This window comes from Ovis aries, chromosome 3, assembly GCF_016772045.2.
Source record: "Ovis aries strain OAR_USU_Benz2616 breed Rambouillet chromosome 3, ARS-UI_Ramb_v3.0, whole genome shotgun sequence".
In the NCBI taxonomy this organism is placed as follows: domain Eukaryota; kingdom Metazoa; phylum Chordata; class Mammalia; order Artiodactyla; family Bovidae; genus Ovis; species Ovis aries.
The window spans coordinates 197191952-197216488 of NC_056056.1; the positions used below are offsets into that span (position 1 = coordinate 197191952).

The 24537-nt window shown below is 38.4% G+C and overlaps 1 protein-coding gene across 18 annotated transcripts in view; it reads right to left on the reverse strand.

Moving 5' to 3' along the window:
* The window catches only part of PIK3C2G (phosphatidylinositol-4-phosphate 3-kinase catalytic subunit type 2 gamma), a 668476-nt gene that overhangs the window by 248032 nt on the left and 395907 nt on the right, over positions 1-24537 (reverse strand). The window lies entirely within an intron of this gene.

Genomic DNA, 24537 nt, shown 5'->3' on the forward strand with positions numbered 1-24537 from the left:
CTCACTAGCAGCATGGCCTCAAACAAATGATTTAAACTTTTAAAAGCATAATTTCTTCCTAAATGTGCATCTAGCTTCCTTTAAATCTCTGACTAGTAAGCAATGGCCTCTGGCCTCTGTTGAGTTCTTCTTCTTCTTCTTTTTTTTTTTGGTGGGGGGGGGGGGGGGGACAAAGCCTCTGTGTAACTGCCCTGTAACTCAATGACAGGCACATCTGAAACCTCAAGGGCTTCCCTGGGTGCTCAGCAGTAAATAATCTGCCTACAATGCAGGAGAGCCAGGTTCAATCCCTGGGTTGCGAAGACCTCCTTGAGGCATGACAACCCACTCTGGTATCCATGCCTGGAGAATCCCATGGACAGAGGAGCCTGGTGGACCACAGTCCATGAGGTCACAAAGAGTCAGAGATGACTGAAGTGACTGCATGCATGCATGCTGAAACCTCAACCAAGATTTCTGGCCCACTTCTGGGAACTCCAGAATGGTTTAAAAAAATGGTCAAGAAAAAATGGCATAAGGCAAATGTCTCTGACCTATTATGAATGGAGGTGTAAAGTTCTTAAATAAAAAAGGTATCATGAAGATTTTGAACTTGAAATTGATTGCAATTCAAACTCAGCAATTCAAGAAAAAAAGATGGCCTATTCACTGTTATTTACATTGAAGCCATTCCTGCTTCTTCCCCATTCCCTCATACCTCAGATGGGAGGCATCTTCTGATATGGTTCCCAATGATGCCCTTCTCCTGGTGTCCATGCCCCTGGGGAATCCTCCCCTTGAGCATTGGCTGAAGCTAGTGACTTGCTCCCAACTGATAGAATATAGCAAAGGTGACAGGATGTCACTTCTGTGATTACACGATAAAACTCTGACTTTGAGTTGCTGGTATTTTCTCTGGCTGTTCTTGTATTCTCACTCTGATGAAGAGGGTCTCCTGGTCAGGAACCAAATCTTATCAAATATTAGTTTGAGTCAACATGGAAGTCAATTCTGTTCCAGCTAAATCTTGAGATGACTGTGGATTCAGGTTGGCACCTTATTACAGCCTTTTGAGAAAGAAATCCTGAAGCAAAATAAATAGCTAAGCTCTGCTTGAATTCCTGATCCACAGAAAAAGTGATATGATAAACATGTTTTTTTTTTTTTTCTTTCAGCCAGTAAGTTGTTGGGGTAATGTGTTACCCAGTCCCTGACGCTCGGAAAGATTGAGGGCAGAAGGAGAATAGTGTCTCAGAGGATGAGATGGCTAGACGGCATCACCGATGCAATGGGCATGAACTTGGGCAAGCTCTGGGAGACGGTGAGGGACAGGGAGGCCTGATGTGCTATAGTCCATGGGGTTACAAACAGCTGGACGCGACTGGGTGACTGAACAACAACATCAGATAATGTATTCATCAGTAAATTGTATCGGCTCTATGTTCACATTTAGAGTGGAAAATTCTGTTAATAAAATTTTCTGAATTCAAAATTAGAATATAACCTTACCAATTTACTCCTACCATCTTCGTCTAATACAATTTCTCACTTGATTACTGCAGTAACCTCTTAAGGACATGTGACTTTTCTGCTTTTGTCTTTTTCCCCTTATTTTATTTCAAAACAGCAGGCACAATGACCCTGTTAATGGAGTCTACTCCAAGTCAGATACTCAGCCACCTTACAGAGACCTACATAGGCATGCCTGGTTTGTTTCTTCTTCCTGGGCACACACAGCACAATCACGCCAGCTTCTCAGACTTCCCTACCATGCCATTATCACACTCTGATACTCACCATTAGATGTTGAAGCCCCTGCATTTTGCTTTCTCAGCATAGAATGTGCTACACCCAACAATTTCATGGCTGGTTCCCTCAAATATCATACTCTACTGTCTTCTTGTCAGAGAGGTCTTCCCTGGACACCCCAGTAAAACTGCAACTTCTCAACATCGTTCCTAGTTTTATTTCCTTTTTAGTATTTACCACAATAGAATATTTTATACATTTTATTTATCTTTTTTATCTGTCTCCTCCACTAGCATATAAACCCCATGAGGGCAGAGAGTTTTAATATGTTTACTATTATTTCCAGCATATGAAACTGCTTAATATATAGTAGCCATTCATTAAATGAATGAATGAATGAATATTATCAATTTGTACTTGCTAGAGCTAGAAGAAATTAATACAAAAACTGTTTTGAAGAGAGGATGTGTATTATGTAATATGCAATGACATTTTTATGGCACTTAAGGCCACAAGGAGCTTTACATTAATAAGCTAAGCAGTGGGGTGGAATTAAGCCAACTTTGGGTTCTTCCTAAAAAACAGGAGTAAACCTTGGCATGGAATACTCCAAACCACAGACAACTGACAACATTCAAATTACGCACTGAGTCAGAACACTAATTAAAATTTACATTTAAAAGCTAATTGAGTGGTGTTTACTTGCAAAAATTATTTCAATAGTAAATTACTTCTTTTTTATTTTTTTTAATTAAAGAGAACAAAACAAGGATGACAGAAAGTCGTTCTTTGTGGCTTCACAATTCTTCTTCAGAAACAACACTTGAAAGAAAATTTCTAAAGAAACTTTCCAGTTTTCTATATTGCCATTAACTCAAGATAAGGGTGTCACTTTGAACTATTACATTGAACTTTAGACCCAACTCCAACACTCAGGACCTATAGACAAGTATTAAAACCACAGGTCTCAAAACTTTTTCACCATTCATTTCTCACATAGAGAAAATTGTAAAGCTGCTCTCAGATATATATATATATTCATTTAAGAATTACCTGCATATTCATCCATATAAATATGTTATATTATAAAACATAAAAGATATATTAGAATAAAAGAAAGTAATATTTAAAATTAATTTTAATTCCATCACAATATTAACTAAAATGCATTTTTTGCTCTTTCTAAACACAGTTACTAACACTGCTTGGTGACAGTTATATTAGTAAACATTCTACGTTATATTTTAAGGTCTTGGTTTATCACTTTATGCTACCAAGGTCTGGGTTCAATATTTGGTTTACTTGGTTTCATTACTTGGAAAAGCCCATCACAAAGATGCATAGATTCAAGTAGGAGAAAGACCTCGGAGTCTGCCCTGTCATACGCGTATTTAATAATAATAATTTTTAATAATACTATCTAACAGCTAAGCAAATATTTTTAAAATTTTGCTAGAAATTTTTATTATTACATACTAGTTGTTCTTAAAAGCTAGTGGAATTTTCTGCACTTTCGTACTTTTAACTTCTTTATTTGGAAGTTTTAACACAAGTTAGAATTTTCTATCCCCAAATTTTAAAAGTACATAGATGTGAGAAATTTTGCAGGTCATCCTTTTACATAATTTTTGGCAACAAATCCACTTAATTATGAAAACCTATCCTAACCAACATAACATTTTCAAAATACTCCCTCTTAGCACATTAACAAAAATGACATTTGCTTTTCCATTACTTTAAAAAATTACCTTTATCTTGAAGGAGCACATGAAATTCAGTGTATGTATGTATGTATGTGTGTGTGTGTATATGTATTTACTTTAAGAAAATATCTGCCAAGTAGCATACTAGACATCACAGAAAAAGCTGCAAATTTGGAACTCATAGTTTATGAATGAAATTGCACAACTCACTTTTGTGTTTGCCAACTTTTAAAAGTGTTCTATCACAAGATAGCCACTGTCTGTCTGGACCATCCGTCTAGACAAAAATTCTTCAAGGTTACTTCTGTATTATTACAAAGAATTGTAATGATACGATTCTGCCTTTCAAAATAACATACGTCTACTTAGTCAGGCACAAGCAAAAAGTGCCACGGGCAATTGCAGTACGTTGTGGAATTCACTCTTCTTTTATGACGTTGTAAGAGAAAATGATCACCTGACACATGAGTCAAATGAGGGTACCAATGAGTACCCTCATATTAAGTGCAATGATTACTCCAATATGTGGTTCAATATCTCTATTTAATCACTGAAAAAAGGTGGAACACCATGGAGCCTTGGGAAGAAACTGAAGAAATTTAAGATCTCTATCTACAAGGAGATATTAATATAATTTACATCTCTTCTAAATAAAACAATTTCATTCAACTCCATCTGCTCTTTACTCCATATATGCACTATTAAATAGGAAAAACATCTAGCAATCAAATGAAAAAAAAAAGAGTTAAGAGAAAGAAAACAAGGCCTTTGGAACCCAGTAGACTAAATGGAGTGTACTTTCACTATTATATTTATCATGGATAACCAACAAAATCCTACTGTGTAGCACAGGGAATTCTGCTCAATGTTACAAGGCAGACTAGATGGCAGGGGAATCTTGGGGAGAATGGATACATGTATGTGTATGGCTGAGTTCCTTCACTGTTCACCTGAAACTATCACAACATTGTTAATCAGCTAACTCCAATAAAAAATAAAAAGTTTAAAATAAAATTAAAAAATAGAGTGTACTTTATTTTGAATAAAGACTATCTTAATACACATATTCTCTGGAAGTTAACATAAACCTTTCTGACTATGATGATTTATGGTATAGGTTTCATGATAACAATTAAATATTTACTTTTGCTCATTCCAATATTAATTGAAACAAAACGACCTCAAAACCCAGCTCCTTCACTGTAACAGTCAGGGTCCAAATGGGGAACAATGTCCATTTAAATAATTTGATGAATGTGTTATGAAGAAGATATGGGAGGGATGATGAGAAACCACCTTGAACAGCTAATAAGTGGGGCCACTAACAGTGGGATTGTTAACAATCTTAGGCCTGAGGTGTGAGAAGTTATGGGACCTCAGGAGAGAGTCAGTGACCACACAAGGAACAGTGAAGACATGGCCAACTGAAGGAGAGCTTCACAGATAGAGGCAGGGAATAAATACATACCCTGACTACACTTCCTTCTTTTCCTGTAATATCCTGCTGAGCCTACTCACTGGCTATTGTCAGCCAAAGGCAAAAGAGACTCTGGAAGCTGACCGTGGTTAGCCTTCTAGGGCAGAGAGCAGGGTGAAGGGTGCAGAGTGGGTCTGAAGAGGCAAACACAAGACACAAGGCCAGATCTTTTTCAATTTTATTCCCTTCTGTAAGATAAAATAATTAAATGACAGACTAGCACTAAATTCTATTTTTAAAAAACTGTGTGTGAAAAAGATATGAGATCAATTAAAAAATATGGAGAGATTATACAGTCTGTTGCTGTGGCCTTAAACCATGACTAATTATAGGCTTTTTAAAAATTACTTATTTTACCATTATGAATAGGTAATGTTTCTGTGTTACAAAATTCAAAATTGTAAATGGCACTAGAGTGAAAACTGTCTACAATTCTCCTTTCCTTGTGCTCATTTTCCCTCCTTACACAAAACCATGGCTCCTAGTTTCTTTTACTTAACAGAGATTTTCCCATGTGCTTGCAATCAAGAGTAAGTATATAAATATATATTTCTTACTTTGTACAAGTATTGTAGCATATTATATACACAGAATGTACATTTCTTTTGAAATGTAATAATACATCTTTAGGATCATGGAAAAAGCAAGAGAGTTCCAGAAAAACATCTATTTCTCCTTTATTGACCATGCCAAAGCCTTTGACTGTGTGGATCACAATAAACTGTGGAAAATTCTGAAAGAGATGGAAATACCAGACCACCTGACTGGCCTCTTAAGAAACCTATATGCCGGTCAGCAAGCAACAGTTAGAACTGGACATGGCACAACAGACTGTTTTCAAATAGGAAAAGGAGTACATCAAGGCTGTATATTGTCATCCTGCTTATTTAACTTCTATGCAGAGTACATCATGAGAAATACTGGGTTGGAAAAAGCACAAGCTGGAATCAAGATTGCTGGGAGAAATATCAATAACCTCAGATATGCAGATGACACCACCCTTATGGCAGAAAGTGAAGAGGAGCTAAAAAGCCTCTTGATGAAAGTGAAAGAGGAGAGTGAAAAGGTTGGCTTGATGCTCAACATTCAGAAAATGAAGATCATGGCATCTGGTCCCATCACTTCATGGCAAATAGAGGGGGAAACAGTAGAAATTGTCAGACTTTATTTTTGGGGGCTCCAAAATCACTGCAGATGGTGATTGCAGCCATGAAATTAAAAGACGGTTACTCCTTGGAAGGAAAGTTATGACCAACCTAGATAGCATATTCAAAAGCAAAGTTATTACTTTGCCAACAAAGTCAAGGCTATGGTTTTCTCAGTGGTCTTGTATGGATGTGAGAGTTGGACTGTGAAGAAGGCTGAGCACCGAAGAATTGATGCATTTGAACTGCGGTGTTGGAGAAGACTCTTGAGAGTCCCTTGGACTGCAAGGAGATCCAACCAGTCCATTCTAAAGGAGGTCAGTCCTGGGTGTTCATTGGAAGGACTAAACCTGAAACTCTAATACTTTGGCCACCTCATGCAAAGAGTTGACTCATTGGAAAAGACCCTGATGTTGGGAGGGATTGGGGACTCGATGGACATGAGTTTGAGTAAACTCCATAAGTTGGTAATGGACAGGGAGGCCTGGTGTCCTGTGATTCATGGGGTCGCAAGGAGTTGGACATGACTGAGTCACTGAATTGAACTGAACTGAGACAGTTTTAAATCAATACATAGAGTGTTTTCTATAGTGCGTGCATGCATGCTAAGTCGCTTCAGTCATGTCCGACTCTTTGCTACCCCATGGACTGTAGCCCGATTGGCTCTTTTGTCCTTGGGATTCTCCAGGGAAGAATACTGGAGTGGGTTGTCATGCTGTCCTCCAGAGGATCTTCCCGACCCAGGGACTGAACCCACATCTCTTTCATCACAGGCAGATTTTTTACTGCTGAACTACCAAGGAAGCCCCGCTTTCTATAGTATATAGGATTTTGTTTGCATGAGTGGAACAGAATCTCCTTTATTAGTTTTCTATTGATGAGTATTTGTTTCTGCTTTTTTTCCTACAACAAAATCTACCCTGAATATTATCATATATAAATCATTTTTACATCTTCTACTGTATGTATAACAGGACTTAAAAGCAAAATTGCTTTGTTAAAAGGTTGCTGCTGCTGCTAAGTCGCTTCAGTTGTGTCGGACTCTGTGCGACCCCATAGATGGCAGCCCACCAGGCTCCCTCATCCCTGAGATTCTCCAAGCAAGAACACTGGAGTGGGTTGCCATTTCCTTCTCCTGTTAAAAGGTTACTACATTCAAAATTTTAAATTATACTGATAAATAAATCTCCATAAAAGCCATAATCATTAAACTTCCAGCTGCAGTTTGAGAGGCTATTTTATACATTTTTACCAGCTGAGTGCCACCAAATTTTTTGTTCTTACTAACTTGACAGGTTAAAATGACAAATGATTTAATTTTAATTTCTACTATTATGACTTAGGTTGGACAATGATTCATTGTCCAACTAGGAACCAAGTATATTTATTTTTTTATTGGATTATTTGTTTATACCCTTTAACTATTTTTATGGATTGGGAAGGGCTCTATATTCATTAGGAAAATAAGTTATTTGCCACTGAAAAGAGTGGGTTTATAAAACACTTTGATTTATTAGAAAGTGTTTTTCTACGTAAAAGAAATTCTATACTTTGCTGTAGAAATTTTATGGTCTCTTTCTCTTTTACCCTCTTTCTCTTTGTCTTATAAATCTTTGATGTACTTGGAATTTATTTCAAGGAATTGTATAAGTTATGGATCCAGCTTATTTTATCACATAGTTGGTTATCCAAGCACTATTTACTGAATGATCTATCTTTCCTCCACTGATCTGAAATTCTTTTTATTAAAAAGAAATCCACTAAATTATTAAAGACAATTTGGTATGCATCTGGACCTTCAAATCTCTTTCATTAATCTTTTTTTATGGCAATCTTTGTTTTTTTTGGTTTTGGCAGTACTGTACAGTTTTTATTATCGATAATGATTCATTTTGATCATAAATGTACCAAAATTATAAAAAAAATCCACTGTGCTGAAGAGTGTTCATGAATATATCAAACCTAGAACATAACTTGAATCAGTTCTTTGGATTTTGGATGAAACAAGTGGACTCAGAGAAGTACTTTTAATAAAAATGGAAAAAAAAATAAAAACATTGTGTTGGATAAAAGGTCAAATCAATTCAGGCACACTGAAAATAATAAAAGAAAAATTAGTCATCATTTGTCACTATCATCAACAGTGGCAATAGAAATATCCCTGTATTGACTATTATATGGAGTACCTGGCCATCATTATACCCACTCCACATTGTGAAAACTGAGGTCAGGGGAATTTATGATTAGGCAGCTAGGAAATACCAGAACCACCATATCACCACAATTAAAATATTGATGAGCATTTGCTACATGTATTAGAATAAGCATAAGTATTCATAAGATGCAGGCCTATATACAAGACTAAAACAAAAATTATCAAGTGATTGATAAAGACAAAATGTGATATAGAATTTCAGCAGAGTTAGAAATTCTCGAAATTGGGGTTGTTCAAGTATGACAATATTTTTATATTAATAGGTGGAACTGTTAAAGAGGATGACTCAAGAGGTCATTCCAGGGAGTGGAATTGAAGATCAAACATAATGTTATAGAAGGAAGATGGCTCATAATGTATTTGGAGAATAGGTATATAGATTTTATCAGAATGGGAGAGCTTTTACATCCATTACTTCATTTATGTGTTCATTCTGTAAGAGGATTGTGCTTTGGTACTTTCTGATGGACAAGATGATAACTGGTATTTGTTTCTTATCAAAGGAAATACATTCAAAAACATGTGAGAGTTACAAATAGGAGTCAAGCCTGGTGTGAATATCTGCATAGTTATATAACGCTTCATGAACTAGGAATGCGAAAGTGGCAACTGTGTAAATAAACAGCTCTTGGGTGGCCAGGGGAAGTCATTACATTCTAAAATGTTTTCCATCCAAACTTTGCTGTCCTATTTTAAAACAACCCTTGGATCTTTCTTATGCCTGTGCTAGCATGCCTGTGTGCTCAGTAGCTCGGTCATGTCTGATTCTTTCCGACTCCATGGACTGTAGCCTGCCAGACTCCTCTTTCCATGGAATTTTCCAGGCAAGAATACTGGAGTGCATTGCCATGCCCTCCTCCAGGGGATCGTCCCACCCCAGAATTGAACCTGTGTCTCAAGTACCTCCTGAATTGGCAGGCAGATTCCTTACCACTGAGCCATCTTTCTTATGCATAAATGATTGGTGATGACTGTACAGTTACTATCTGAGAAGGCAATAGCACCCCACTCCAGTACTCTTGCCTGGACAATTCCATGGATGGAGGAGCCTGGTAGGCTGCAGTCCATGGGGTCGCAAAGAGTCGGACACAACTGAGCGACTTCACTTTTACCTTTCACTTTCATGCACTGGAGAAGGAAATGGCAACCCACTCCAGTGTTCTTGCCTGGAGAATCCCAGGGACGGGGGAGCCTGGTGGGCTGCCGTCTATGGGGTTGCACAGAGTCGAACACGACTGAAGTGACTTAGCAGCAACTTAGCAGCAGTACAGTTATTATAATTATTGGATAGTAAGAGATTAGGAATAGACTTTAGTACTTATACAGTTTGATTTAGCAATTCTTCATTGTCTTATTATAATCATCATACAATGTAATTCACTTTTGCCATGAAATGATTTTCTGTTCGTTCTGACTCTGATTTTATTCTTTCCTTGTCTTTAACCAAAATTTTAGCTTTTGACAATAGCATTTCTACTCTAACATACAGAAGAATTTTCCAGTGCTTATGGAAACAAAAGGGTAAACAGGTTTTTCAGAGGCTCCTTTAGTTAAATTAAACGAAGTGAAGTGAAGTCGTTCAGTCGTGTCCCACTCTTTGCGACTCCATGGACTGTCGCCTACCAGGCTCCTCAGGCGACACTCCATGGAGTTTTTCAGGCAAGAGTACTGGAGTGGGTTGCCATTTCCTTCTCCAGGGGATATTCCCGACCCAGGGATCAAACCTGGATCTCTAGCATTGCAGACAGACACTTTACCATCTTAGCCACAGGGTCCAATAAATGTTGTCTTTATTTCCTATGTGCTGTGTAATGAACAGAAATGCTTTTCCAAACCATAACAGCACATGAAATAAAAGGAAAATACAAGAAAGATTGAGGGCAGGAGGAGGAGAAAGGGATGACAGAGGGTGAGATGGTTGGATGGCATCACCGACTTGATGGACATGGGTTTGGGTGGATTCGGGGAGTTGGTGATGGACAGGGAGGCCTGGCATGCTGCGGTTCATGGGGTCGCGAAGAGTCAGACACGACTGAGTGACTGAACTGAACAGATATTCATATAATGTTTGAAAAAAGATAAAAATATTAAATATGTAAGTATGTGCTCTGCTTAGTTGCTCAGACGTGTCTGGCTCTTTGTGACCCCGTGGACTATAGCCTGGCAGGCTCCTCTGTCCGTGGGGATTCTCCAGGCAAGAATACTTGTTGGGAGCCAGCGTGAGGAACTCCGCCCATGGCAAAGGTCATGAGGAAGGAAGCTTGGCATATGCAAAGGCGTGATCAAGCCTCAGGAAACCCCCTGTTCCCGAGCATCTACCCCCAAATCAGAGTACTTTATGGGGAGCTCTCCCCATAACCATTTCTCTCAGAGAAGGAGTTAACTTGCAGCTCCAGTTAATAAAAATTCCTGGGCATGATAAGAGTGTTTCAACTTACGAACTCTGAAGGTTCTCTGGCCTGCCTGATCAGGCTTGTCCGGCTGCATGTGATGGTTTACAGCCTCCCAACTGTGAGAGGCATGAGATGTTTTAAAACTTTCTAAATACAGACTCTTTTGAGAAGTTAGAAGATCATTAGTATAGTATTAGTAGGTTGATTAGGAATTATATTGGTGAAGGGTTTTTTCATTTGTCCTGCCAATAATTACTGATAATTCCCTGCCCTAGGTGTGACAAGGATGTCTCAGGTCAAACCTCTCTGCTGACAGACTAGCTTGTGTGACAACCTCTCAACCATAAACAGCACAGAGAGTTTGGAGTATTAGCATAGGGCTTTTTTCATTGATGAGTCAATGATTGCCATCAGGCCTCCATATCCTTAGGCACCTGGGAATATATTAATCAATGTATTTGGAATATAGAAAAGGAAATATAGTAGTTTTTGATGTTAGCAATACTAGACTTTTTGAGTTAATGAATCTTCTCTTTTGTTATAGATCACTGTACTTTGTTATAAATCACTATAAATCACTGTGTCCTTGCTATGCAAAAATGTAACTTTATCACTATCTTAAAACAAAATAGATCTTAAGGGGAACATTGGTGAAGGGTTTACATTTGTTGAGCCAATATTTGCTGCTAAAACTTCATATTCCTGCCCTTATAATGAATATAACTAGCATATAGGAGAAATAAGTACTAACCTTTAAGATTAATCATGTTAAACCTTAGGTTAAGTAAATTCCTTTCTTGATTGAAACTCACTACACCCTCACCCTATAGGAATGCAACTTTATTTGGAGGGTGGCACCTGATTTAAGAAAAAAATCACCCCTGGAAAAATAAGTTTTCTGGTTAACTGACAGGTATCAGAAAGGGCCATAAAATGTCAGCAGACCTCATGGCTAAAAGATGATGAAACTCATAAGACCTTTGTATAATTTTATATGAAGCACCTGATTGTGACAAGGGTCAGGTCTGCTGACCCCCACATGACTCTGTATTCATCCCTATGTATAACAAAAAGGTATATAAACAAACCTGAAAAATAAAGAAATCGGATCAGTTTCTGGAAAGACTGATTCCCCCGTGTTGTTTCTTTCTTGCTCTCCGCTCTCCTGGCTGAATTCCCATCTGAAATGTGGGTACTCACCAAGCCTGCTAATTCTGCCTGGGCTTCTGAGATCGGACCAGGGAGGCCTCAGTGCCTCCTCTCCTTTGGGAGAATGGAAAGACGCCTGTGGCCTACGTAGGTGGTGATTGGTATTCCATATAAACCAGTTATTCAGCCTCTTTTCTCCACTAATTCTCCTTCTACACTATCTGTTTCTAATCTCCCTCTATATCTGTAATTAAATAAGATTTTTCCAGGACGCCGACTCCGTCCCCACCTTCGAATCACCCTGGATCCACCGGGGCTGGACCCCGGCAAATACTGAAGTGGGTTGCCACGCCCTCCTCCAGGGAATCTTCCCAACCCAGGTCTTCCGCATTGCAGGTGGATTCTGTATCATCTGAGCTGTAAGTATACATTTCCTTTTATTCGGGCTTCCCAGGTGGGTACCTGGGAATGCATCCACCTGCCAATGGCAAGAGACACAAGAGACTGGATTCCAGCCCTGGGTTGGGAAGATCCAGGAAATGGCAACCTACTCTAGTATTCGTGTCTGGAAAATTCCATGAACAGAGGAGCCTGGAGGGCTTCAGTCTTGAGGTAGCACAGAGTTAGACCCAACTGAGCATGCACATATACATGGGGAATACACACACACACACGCAAACGTACACTCAGAGATAGCACAACACACAGAGTAATTACTCTATTGATTTCTGTATGCTAATTCTATTTCTTAAATTGTGAGATCAGCTTCCAGAACTCATTAACTAAAAATTAACACATTGACCATAGAGAGAAACTTGTAGCCTGTTTTATTGAGTTCTGACTCCTATTTGAACATTGTAGGTACAAAAGGACATAAGTTTTCTTGTCATTTTAAAAGAAGTAATCCTAGATAATTTAATCAGTTGTGAAGGTTGTTGGTAAAAGCTGAAGAATTATAATGCAGTAACTTGGTACTCTTTCTTTCTTTCCTAAAATGAGCCCAGTTTCAGAAAATTAATCTGGCCACTCTTTTCCCATTTCAGCCTGTGTCTTTCTATGAGGTTCTTGGAATCTACTCAGACTATCCTTATTCATAGCCTCTATGAAACAGTGTCAAAACTGTACTTCCAAGAATTCATTTTAATTAAGCTCGCCTAATCTTGAAGACTTTTTTATTTTCCATTTCGTTAATAGTTATTGTGGTTATCTTACAATTGTTGTGATAAATTGCTTGTTTATACTTATTAAGAAAGAATGTAAACTGTTCGAGAACAGGTACTTAATACATTTTTAAAATTGGTCCAGTGCATATTTTAACAGTGCTCCACACTCAGTCTCATTAAACGTCTCCGCGTGAGATGGAAACAGTTGTTTCTCACAGTCTGGGGGTTAATACTGTCAGTTAAATCAAAGCAATCATAGCCATTCATTTTAATATAGCTTTTATTTAAATGCTATTATGCTAAAATGTGGCTCAGTGGTAAAAGAATCCCCCTGTTAATGCAGGAGACTCAGGAGATGCAAGTTCCGTCTCTAGGATGGGAAGATTCTTTTACCCACTCCAGTATTCTTGCCTGGGAACTCCCATGGACAGAGCAACCTGGAGGGCTACATTTCATGGGTTGGCAAAAGAGCTGGACAAGACTTAGCGACAGAGCACATACACACACTTGGTAAAATGTATCACACCTTAAATCCTAATTTGATGTTTCTAAATTGGTAGAGTACAGACCTTAAATGCTGCTGATAGGTGGTCAAATTTTTTTTTTTTGCTCCTTAATTCAGTCCTACTACTGAATTAAAATTTTGTTTACTTAAAGTTTTACATTTTTATAGCTTAATTTGAATAATAAAGTGCACAGACAGAAGTAGGAGATTAAAAGGAAACAAAGCTTCAAGAACAGTTAAGTCAGGAGTTGAAGTAGAGCAATCTGTATTGTGGCACTTGGTGCTCACGTCTCTAGAATGTACACCTGTCTTCAGCACACTGTTCTCGTACCTTTCATCATCATCATCTGCTCTACTAGTTTGTCCTTTGCTGTATCATCGGAAAATCTTAGACTTCTCCTATCATTATACATGATTTTAGAGTTTGTGGCATAGAAAAAATAAATAGGCCCAGAGACAGTGTTTTTGCAAATGAGTAGTTGAATGAATGAATAAGCCAACTAAGCATTCTGGGAATCAGAATTTTGAATTCTAGTCCCAGATAATAGGTAGTTATTTAACATAGATCAGAAATTCAATAAAGAAACAATAGTATAATTGGAGGAGTGAAGGTTCATATATTAATTGAAATAAATGTATCAACTAGACATTCATAACCCCACCACAGACCTTTTTATCTTTGAATAAGTTATTTAGGTTTTTGAAGGCTTAATTTTTTCATGTATAAAAACAACACCTACTTGGTGCATAAAATAGCCATAGAGTTGTCAGGTTTAGCAAATGAGGGTACAAGATAACCAGTTAAATTTACTGAATTTCAGATAAATATTTTTCAGCATACATATGTCATAAATATAGCATGACATACTTGTACTAAAGACTACTTATTGTTTATTTGAAATTCAAATTTAACTGTATATTAATTGTATAGGATTGCCTGACCTCTGGCAATTCTACTTGTTGATGACACGTTGAGCACCTGGTACTTGGTACATACCATGTGCAGGGTAAAAAGCGGTGAAGGTACTGGCCGATCACACTTCTGTGATTGTGAGAGACAATGTGCTTTAATTTGTATTAAGAATGGGAGCTCTGCAGTCAGAATGCCTGATTCAAACCTCCTTCACCAACTTAACAGTTCAGCATATTACTTAACATCTCAATTTTCTTATCTGTAAAATGGGGATAATAATAGTATCCCATGGTGGAGCTGTTGTGTGGATTAAATGAGTTAATATTGGTAAAATATTTAACATAGTGCAAAGACTTAGCTACTGAACTGCAACAACAGATATCATCAATATAAGCCCTGCATACATGCTAGTTATGTCTGTGGTTTTGGGCAAACCACAGACCCACTTTGCCTGTAACGGAGGGGTTTTCTGGAACATGAGACTTTGAGTGCAAAAACCCAGACAATTCAGAACAAACAGAGAAATGTAATTTATGGTTTTACCAGGGAAACAGAACTCACAAATATGAGACTACATAGGAGTTAAATAATAATAACAATAACAGATATAATATTGTCATTATCAAAAATAATAACAGCAATTCATGTGTTAAGGACACTGATTATATTTTAAATTTACCAGCTCTTGACTAAAATAATTCAAGGAAATTGTGTTGAACTGGTTACTTTTAGGACTGATTAAGCCTTTGCCTTCAAGGAGCTATCAGAAAGACAGACTTTAAACAATTAATTTCCAGGTAATTTGATCAGTAACATAAACAGGAGGTCTTTGGGAATCCAGAGAAAGGCTTAACTGACTCTAGCAAAGGATGGAGAAGATTTAGAGAAGATATTTAAACTGTGTATTGAGAAATGCCAAGGAGTTTTACAGGCAAAGAGCAAAGAAAAGCATTTTAGTATCTTCAGACAGTAAAAAGATGTGAAGGTAGTGATCTCTCCAGGCAGCAGCAAGCATGCTGGCATGGTCTGACCATCAGAGCATAGAATAAATAGTAGAAAATGAGATGAAAAAGATGCAAGTGAAGGACCAAATGTAAAGGGCTTATGTGCTTTTCTCTTTATGTATCAGATATATATGTCTACAGTATAACATTTAAATTTAAATTAAATATAAGGCAAAGGAAAAGTACAGATAGGAAAGATAGACCTGGAGTGAAGTTAGTATTAGAATTCAGGCTACAAGCTCATGCTTAAAGGTCCCAAGTTGTGTATACAGTCAAAGGGAGTAATGACATCTAATGAATGTTTACTGTGTGCCAAGCACTATTCTTAATAATATCAGACTTTCTGGTGTCTTCAATCAGTTTTCAGTCTAGAAAAGATCATTCAAAAATTATTTTAGCTGTACAAATTAATATTTATTTTATTAACTTTTAAATTTAAAGAGTCCATTTTCCTTAAGATGTTAAAGTGAAAGTGAAGTCGCTCAGTTGTGTCTGACTCTTTGTGACCCCGTAGACTGTAGCCCACCAGGCTCCTCCATCTATGGGATTCTCCAGGCAAGAATACCGGAGTGGGTTGCCATTTCCTTCTCCAGCGGATCTTCCCGACCCAGGGATCAAACCAAGGTCTCCTGCATTGCTTTAACCTCTGAGCCACCAGGGAAGCCCTAAGGTTTTAAGGTCAGTTTATATATCTTATACTATTTATAAATGCAATTAATTTTAATAATCACTTTTGGTGGGGAGTGGGGGGGTATATTTTTAATATTTTCCTAGTTAGAAACTTAATGCTCTCAAGCATTTTGAACTTCATTTATAAATTTAGTATATTTAATGTTCTTTTAATACCTCAGTAATCTGTCTTGAGAGAGGAAAATTTTCTCAATATAGCTTATACATAATATCATAAATATGGTGTGCTGTTTACTCAAATATTTCATATTATTTATATAGTACCATTTCAACCTAAAAATCACAAGCCTATTTGATTACTTGGCTAATCTGTTACTCTAAAGGCCACATTCTCTTATTTAAAAAAATTACAATGGCATACATATGCATGTAATAATAGTTATTACAGTCTAATTCTCTCAAATATTTCCACATCTAATCATAAATCTAAGAATTAAATGATGCTTTCTTTTTTTCTGGCTGCACTACTTGGTTTGTGGAATCTTAGTTCCCCAACTAAGTCACTCAGCCCTCAGTCCTGAGCATTGTTCTGCTCAGGCTCCTCTGTTCATGAGTTTTCTAAGCAAGGATACCAGAGTGGATCTCCATTTCCTATTCCAAGTTCTCCAGCCAGATAAGGACTGAATCTTGGCCTGTGGCAGTGAAAGGTAGGAGTCCTCCTAACTACTGGACCACCAGGAAATTCCTGATGTTTTCTTCCGTTCACTTCAATTTAGTTCAGTCACTCAGTCGTGTCCGACTCTTTGCGACCTCATGAATCGCAGCACGCCAGGCCTCCCTGTCCATCATCAACTCCCTAAGTTCACTCAGACTCACGTCCATCAAGTCAGTGATGCCATACAGCCATCTCATCCTCCGTCGTCCCCTTCTCCTCCTGCCCCTAGTCCCTCCCAACATCAAAGCCTTCAATGAGTCAACTCCATGAGGTGGCCAAAGTACTGGAGTTTCAGCTTTATGTACCAAAATCTTGATAATTGTTGAAATCTTGTGACAGTATATGTGTGTGGGGGTAGGTTATGGTACTATTCTCTCTATTTTTGTAAGTATTTGAACACTTTCAAAACAAACAAAAAAATTAAAATGCTTTGTCACTAAAGATGCAAATATATTATTCCAAACAATCTTGGAATACCTTTTTAAACAATGTTTGTGTTGCTTTCTCAGCTTGATGAGATTTCCTAACTACCAGAGTGGTTTCTGTGTAGAACACTGGCCAGTTGATGCTTAGTTTGTAATTTCTAGGTCAACACCTTCCAACTGAGGGAATCTTTCAACCCATGTTCCTTAGGTTCACATTAGAAATAATATCATTTTTCAGACTGACATTGGCATTCTACTACATCCTCTCATACCTGCCCCTTCCTACCCTCCCAGATCCCTATCCAACCTTCACTTTGGCTCCCACAAGCTGTTGTGTCACTTAAATAAATTTTGCTTTTCTCTGGCCCTTAAAATATTTAAAGGACTTTCCTTCTGGCTCCAATGACCACTACTGATGAAACCAAGCAGGGCCTTTTAGGGCCCTCCTGAATACAAGAGTCTTTCTGAGAGTCCCCTGTTTCTTGTTTGTAGGAAGAAGGCTTCAGCCTCCTAGACCTTCCCCGAGTTTCAAATGGCAGGTTCAAAGGTTACTCCTTGGGGGAGGGAGGGAATACAGAAACAAAGAAGGAACAGGCAAGAAACAATTGTGCAGCGGGGTCTTGGTTCCTCCTTGGGATATAGGCAACGACACATCTCTGAGTTCTGCAGGAACTAAAGCCCTCACCCAGGTAGAGGACAGTAACTTCCAGCTGAGCACAAGATTCCTGGAGCACCATACTGTTGTTGTTTAGTTGTGTCCGATTCTTTTGCAATCCCATGCACTGTAACCCGCCAGGCTCCTCTGTCCATGGGATCCTCCAGGGAAGAATACTGGAGTGTGTTGCCATGCCCTCTTCCAGGGGATCTTCCTGACCCAGGGATTGAACCCACGTCCCTTATATCTCCTGCAGCAGGCCTGTTCTTTACCACTAGCGCCACCTGGAAAGCCTGAATATGCACATGTGCGCGTGTTAGTCGCTCAGTCATGTCCGACTCTTTGGGACCCTATGGACTGTAGCCCACCAGGCTCCTCTATCCATGGAATTTTCCAGGCAAGGATACTGGAGTGGTTTGCCATTTCCTCTTCCAGAATATGCACATACCCTTAGCTTAAAACTTCCCCAACTCTGCTGTTCAAGAAGACACTGCTTTGGGAAAGATCTCTGGTGTTCTCCTTGCTTGCTGCAAATAATAATAAATTCTTCCTTCTCCTGATCTCTGGCTTGGCTGAGTCTTTTGGCTTGACACCCACCAAGAGGTAAATCCAGTTTTTTGGTAACACCCTGTTGCATAACCTTCCATTTCTTTGCCTCTCTCTCTTTTTTTGGCAGCACTGCCCAGCATGTGGATCATTGTTCCCTGACCAGGGATGGAACCTGCATCCCCTGTGTTGGGCCAGAGGAGTCTGAACCAATGGACCCCTAGGGAATCTCTTCTTGCCTCTCCTGCTTGATGATATGTTCTGATAAACAATATTTCTGGTTAAATCCAGATCTCCACATATTTCTTGGACAGGGAGAAAAACACACAAGCATGCCTCTTGCCCTTTTGAATTAAAAGCAGTAATTTCAAGTGATCTCACTCTTCATATCTCCAGCACCAATTGCCCCATTCAAAGATGTTCTTGTCTCCTTCATTTTATAAGTAAGTATCACTGCATCTAGCCCCCTATCTGTTCCCATCTACTTTTCATTTATTTTTTCTATTACTTTGTACGAACTCAGTGTATTAATCCTTTTGTGCCATAGATTCTGCTCCTTATCATTACTCACTGACGATGCATCAGAAAATTTACCACTTTTGTCTCATTAATGTTGCTCTATTAGTTTCCCCCATCAGTATATAAAAAAAGTGGTCTTCCAAAGGTGGCAGTAGTGGTAAAGAACATGCCTGCCAATTCAGGAGACATAAGAGATCCAAGTTGGATCCCTGGGTTGGGAAGATCTCCTGGAAGAAGGCATGGCAACTCCAGTATTCTTGCCTGGAGAATCCCATGACCAGAGGAGCCTGGCAGGCTATAGTCCATGGGGTCACAAAGAGTCGAACATGACTAAAGCAACAGTATATACACATATTAAAAAGCTGCTATTTCTCACATTCTAAAACCAAACCCAATGCTCATTTTCATGATCCCACTTCTCTTTCCCTTCCCAGTAAAACATTTAAAATCATTATCTTTGATGCCTACAAAGGTCCATCTAGTCAAAGCTATGGTTTTTCCAGTAGTCATGTATGGATGTGAGAGCTGGACTATAAAGAAAGCTGAGTGCTGAAGAATTGATGCTTTTGAAATGCAGTGTTGGAGAAGACTCTTGAGAGTCCTTTGGACTTCAAGGAGATCCAGTCAGTTCATCCTAAAGGAAATCAGTACTGAATATTCTTTGGAAGGACTGATGCTGAGGCTGAAGCTCCAATACTTCGGCCACCTAATATGAAGAACTGACTCATTGGAACAGATCCTGATGCTGGGAAAGACTAAGGCAGGAGGAGAAGGGAACAACAGAGGACAAGATGGTTGAATGGCATCACCAACTCAATGGACATGAGTTTGAGTAAGCTGCCAGAGTTGGTGATGGACAGGGAAGCCTTGGCATTCTGCAGTCCATGGGGTCGCAAAGAGTCAGGCGACTGAGAGACTGAACTGACTGATCGACCTTCCATTACCTCTTGAATCGATTCCTATCAGGCTTTTATCTCCACTGTACTGCAAATTGCTTTTCCAGTGACCTGCAGTGAACTTCACGGTGCTACTCTGATCTCAGAGCTACTTAACCTATTAGCAGTCCTTGACAAAGTTGATCATATCAGTTTTATTTCTATACTTTATTTAGAAATCACACTGCAGGATTCCATGCTCACTTGGCTTATCTTTTACACCTCTGTTTCTGCTTCTTTTTAGTCTTTATTTCTGCTTCTGCCTTATCTTTTTGACTGAAATGTTGGCTTGACCATGAAATATTTGGACTTTGCCTTTCTATCTGTTCTCATTCTACCACCACATCATCTGTGCTAATAGTTTTAAACCTCATCTCTTGTGATGATAAATCCATTTTTTACCTGTAGCACAGATAAAGATGTCCAATAGTTATTTCAGATTTTAACAGGTCCAGATTGATGTTTTGATGCCTATTTCCTACCCTTATAAATAAACACTCTTAAAACTATTCTTTCAGCTGTCCAAGCAACTACCTTGGTATCATAATTTAATTGTTTCTCTTATACTTCTCATTCATCAGAAAATTCTGCTGGCTTTAACTTCAAAAATAAATCCAGAATTTAACCATTTCTCACTTCTTTTTCTACTATATCCTAGACTAAGACACTATAATCTCTCACCTGGATCACTGCAATAGCCTCCTAACTGGTTTTCTTGTTCTTACCATTACTTCTCCTCAGCTGATTTTTAACCCAGCACACAGGGTAATTCTGTTAAACCATAAGTCAAATCATGTCTTTCATTTTCTCTGAACCCTCTAATGACTTTTAATTTAGATTAAAGCTAGTATTCTCATAATGCTGTAGAGAATTTTATATAGATTGTCCCCATCTTCACCTTTTTCCCAGCTGATCTCATTTCTTACTATTCTTCCCCCTTTTCAAGTTAATTCAGCCACACTGGTCTCATTGTTTTTTCTCTAACACCCCAAAACACTTTGCATTTGCCATTTCCTCTCCCTGATATTCTCTTCCTTTACATACTGAAATAATCCATTCTTATACTTCACTGATGTCTTCTTCCAAATACCACCTTTTTAATAAGGCCTTTCCTTCCTTGTTGTTCAGTCACCAAGTCATTTCCAACTCTTCATGACCCCATGGGCCCGACTCTTTGTGACCCTATGGACTATAGGCCACCAGGCTCCTCTGTCCATGGGACTCTTCAGGCAAGAATACTGGAGTGGGTAGCCCCTTCTCCAGGGGATTTTCCCAATCTCGGGATCAAATCCAGCTTTCCAGCTGCTCTATCTTAAAACTGCAACTCCTTTGACTCTTGTATTCCTGTATCTCCAGATTGTTTCATTTTTCTCCCTAAATCACACCAACATCCTATAACTATGTATCTTATTTCTCTCAAATGACACATAAGGAAGGGTAGATTTTTGCATGTTTTATCCATTGTTGTATCCCTGAAGATGACAACATAACCTAGTTCATGGAAGGTGCTTCTGTGCTTAGTCATTCAGTCGTGTCCAACTCTTTTCTACCCAAGGAATATAGCCTGTCCATGAGGATTCTCCAGGCTAGAATACTGGAGTGGGTTGCCATGCCCTCCTCCAGTGGATTGTCCCAACCCAGGGATCAAACCCAGGTCTCCTCATTGCAGGCAGATTCTTTACCATCTGAGCCACCAGGGAAGCCCAAGAATACTGGAGTGGTAGCCTATCTCTTTTCCAGGGGAACTTCCTGCCCTTGGAATCGAACCAGGGTCTCCAGCATTATAGGTCGTTCTTTACTAGCTGAGCTACCTGGGAAGCCCATAGAATGTGTTTAATAAATACCTATTTAATGAGTAAACCTTCCTATGGGATAGGATAACATCTCTTAGAGATATAAGCCTGACACTGGTTAGATTTCTGTATCACAAAGCTTTCCATCTCTTTCATTCCAAATCTGATCTCACAACAACCCTCTGAAAGTAAATGATATTCTCACTTGTAATGCCTGAGAAAAACTGGTCTCATGAAGTTTAAGTACCTTGCTGGAAGTCAGATACCTAGTAAACAGTAGAACCAAGTTTTGCATCCAGATAGAGTGATGTAGATCCCAAACTATTAACGATTACCCTGCGAGTTAAGAAAACCTACATTTTTATATGTTAAAAACAAACTGCATGTCTTGGAGAAGCCCAGGCTTTCCTACTACAGATAATAAAATTAAATTTATCTTGTGGGTCATTCTATATAGTATAGGATGAATGAATTTGATTTGTGTCTTATAGATACTGCTGAATCGTTGAATTGGGTAGATGAAACAATAACAGCATTGTTAGTAGGGAAATGATGATGTTCTAAGTTAAGGGTTTAATGGAGATGGTACTGATTCATATTTCTTAAGTTAACTTGGTAGATACAGTGGGTGATGGAGAAAATTAACCCAGATATAGAAATGAGTGGCTAGAAAAACTGATAGGAAAGTCAACTCTGAGTGGTTTGATGAGAGTGAAGAACCGGTGAAGGTCTTTCTATTGACACTGAACTCTGAGTTTAGTATTTGTGGTAAAGTCAAAATGTGAAAGGATTAATACATTAGATTTCTAAGTTTGAAACTTCAAATGAAGTGCCATTCTTAGTGATGATAAGATTAAATATGTACCCATGGAAAGGAGTTACTGAAGTGTAAAGGTGCTAAGTTTTACTGGTGAAAAAGAAGGTTAAGGGCTCTTGACACTTGGAGATTTTAGCTGAATCATTCATTTAGAAATGAAACATTCCAGAATGCTGATAAAATGCGGGATAGTGAGAAACACGAGGAATAGTGTTCCAGCAGTTTTCCCAGGTACGTAGTTTTCCCATTTACATTTAGGTGAAGTATGCATGAATTAGACCACAGAGTTACATATATATGCCCACTTATCTGATGAAATACTCCAGTTGGGGAGTGCTATATAATTTGATTTAAAAAATTTAAAAAAAAAAGAAAGGGAAAGAAGGAAAAGCATAAGAAGAAATAATTGTCTTGTCTAGGAGCTGTATGAGGCATATTGCACAACCTTATGTCTTTCCATTTTCAAAAAAATCTCAATCCTTTCAATGATTGACTGATTCAACATATATTTATTGAGTAGCTACAGGTGTCAGGGCCTGTGCTAGGTACTTACGGTAAGTATGTTATTCTTGTTTTGCAAATAAGGAAAAGGAAGCTTAGATGGTTAAGTCAAATGCCCAGGAGCAAAAAGGCATGGTATGTCATAGCAAAGATCACTGGGTGCTTCAAAATGAAGCTCCAAAAGTGACAGATACAAAGTCCCCTAGAAGTTGGAGCAGGAGTTGAACCTAACTTTAATGTTGGAAAAAAAAAAAAAAAGAAAGAAAGAAAGTGAAGCTGCTCAGTTCTGTCCAACTCTTCGCGACCCCATGGACTGTAGCCTACCAGGCTCCTCCGTCCATGGGATTCCCCAGGCAAGAATACTGGAGTGGGTTGCCATTTTCTTCTTCAGGGGATCTTCCCAGCCCAGGGGTCAAACCCAGGTCTCCTGCATTGCACACAGACGCTTTACCCTCTGAGCCATCAGGGAAGTCCATCATCACATGTACAGAAATGAAAATAATTTCTTCAAGATTGTAATTGCTGAGGCTTCTGGGTAAAGGAAAGAGACCAGAGCAACATTCAGTCTTCACTTGTCATTAATCCACTGCCAAATTGGAAAGAACTGCCAACTATGACCCTGAAAGTGAACCCTGCATAACTGATGTTATTTTACCTTAAGAACGAATTATTGCATTTCAGTCACAAGTTTAGTAATAACGTTTATTATAGACATTTTGTACCAAATGAATAAGTCAGTCAAGGTTTGAAAATCTGAGTAAATTATGAATAAGTCCATGATGAGCACCAATCACATTTTCTTCCCCATTTCATGAGATGTTCCAGTGATTTCTTATCTTTTCTTGGATAGCCTACAATGCTTTCCTAGTGTGGTAGGTTTAGCAATGCTTTGGTGATCCATTCTCTTGCTGTTGTAAGAGGCTCTTCAGTTCTTTGCCTTTGACTTTCCCAACTTCTTGAGCGAGTACAATTTTGCACTTTACAGTTATAACCCTTTAAAATAAACAAAGGGTTGGTGGAAATTTTTACTTGTATCTTCTGAATTGTGCTAGCAGGCAGTGGAGTGATGTGAGTGATATAGATGCTGGCTGTTGAAATGTAAAAACAAGTATCAATAGGCAATCTGTGAATGTTGTTCGATTTCTTTGTTAAATTTCTCTGAACCTAAACGATGCACATATTCCCAACTTTTTCTGACACTGAGAATGTTTCAAGATACTTTTCTCAAGAGGTCTCTGAACTAATTTGTATACACATTGATTTTCCTGGTCCCACATCCAAATTCTATTATTAAACTTCAATTATAAATTTGAATTAAAAAAAAAAACAAACAAAGAACAATGGTAGGAGTGAGGAGTCAAATGTCAATAATCCAAGATTTAAATTCAACACAATTATTAATTAGTGATATAACCTTGGGAATTGCAATTTTATGTTTCTAAATGAATTCCTATGTTTTCTAAATGACTCAAAAATACATCCTTAGATGTGTTAAATACACATCTTGATATATATGATCTCCATCCATTTTAACAACTATTAGGCATAAGAAAATGCACTGGTCATAGCAAACACCCTCTTCCAACAACACAAGGGAAGACTCTAC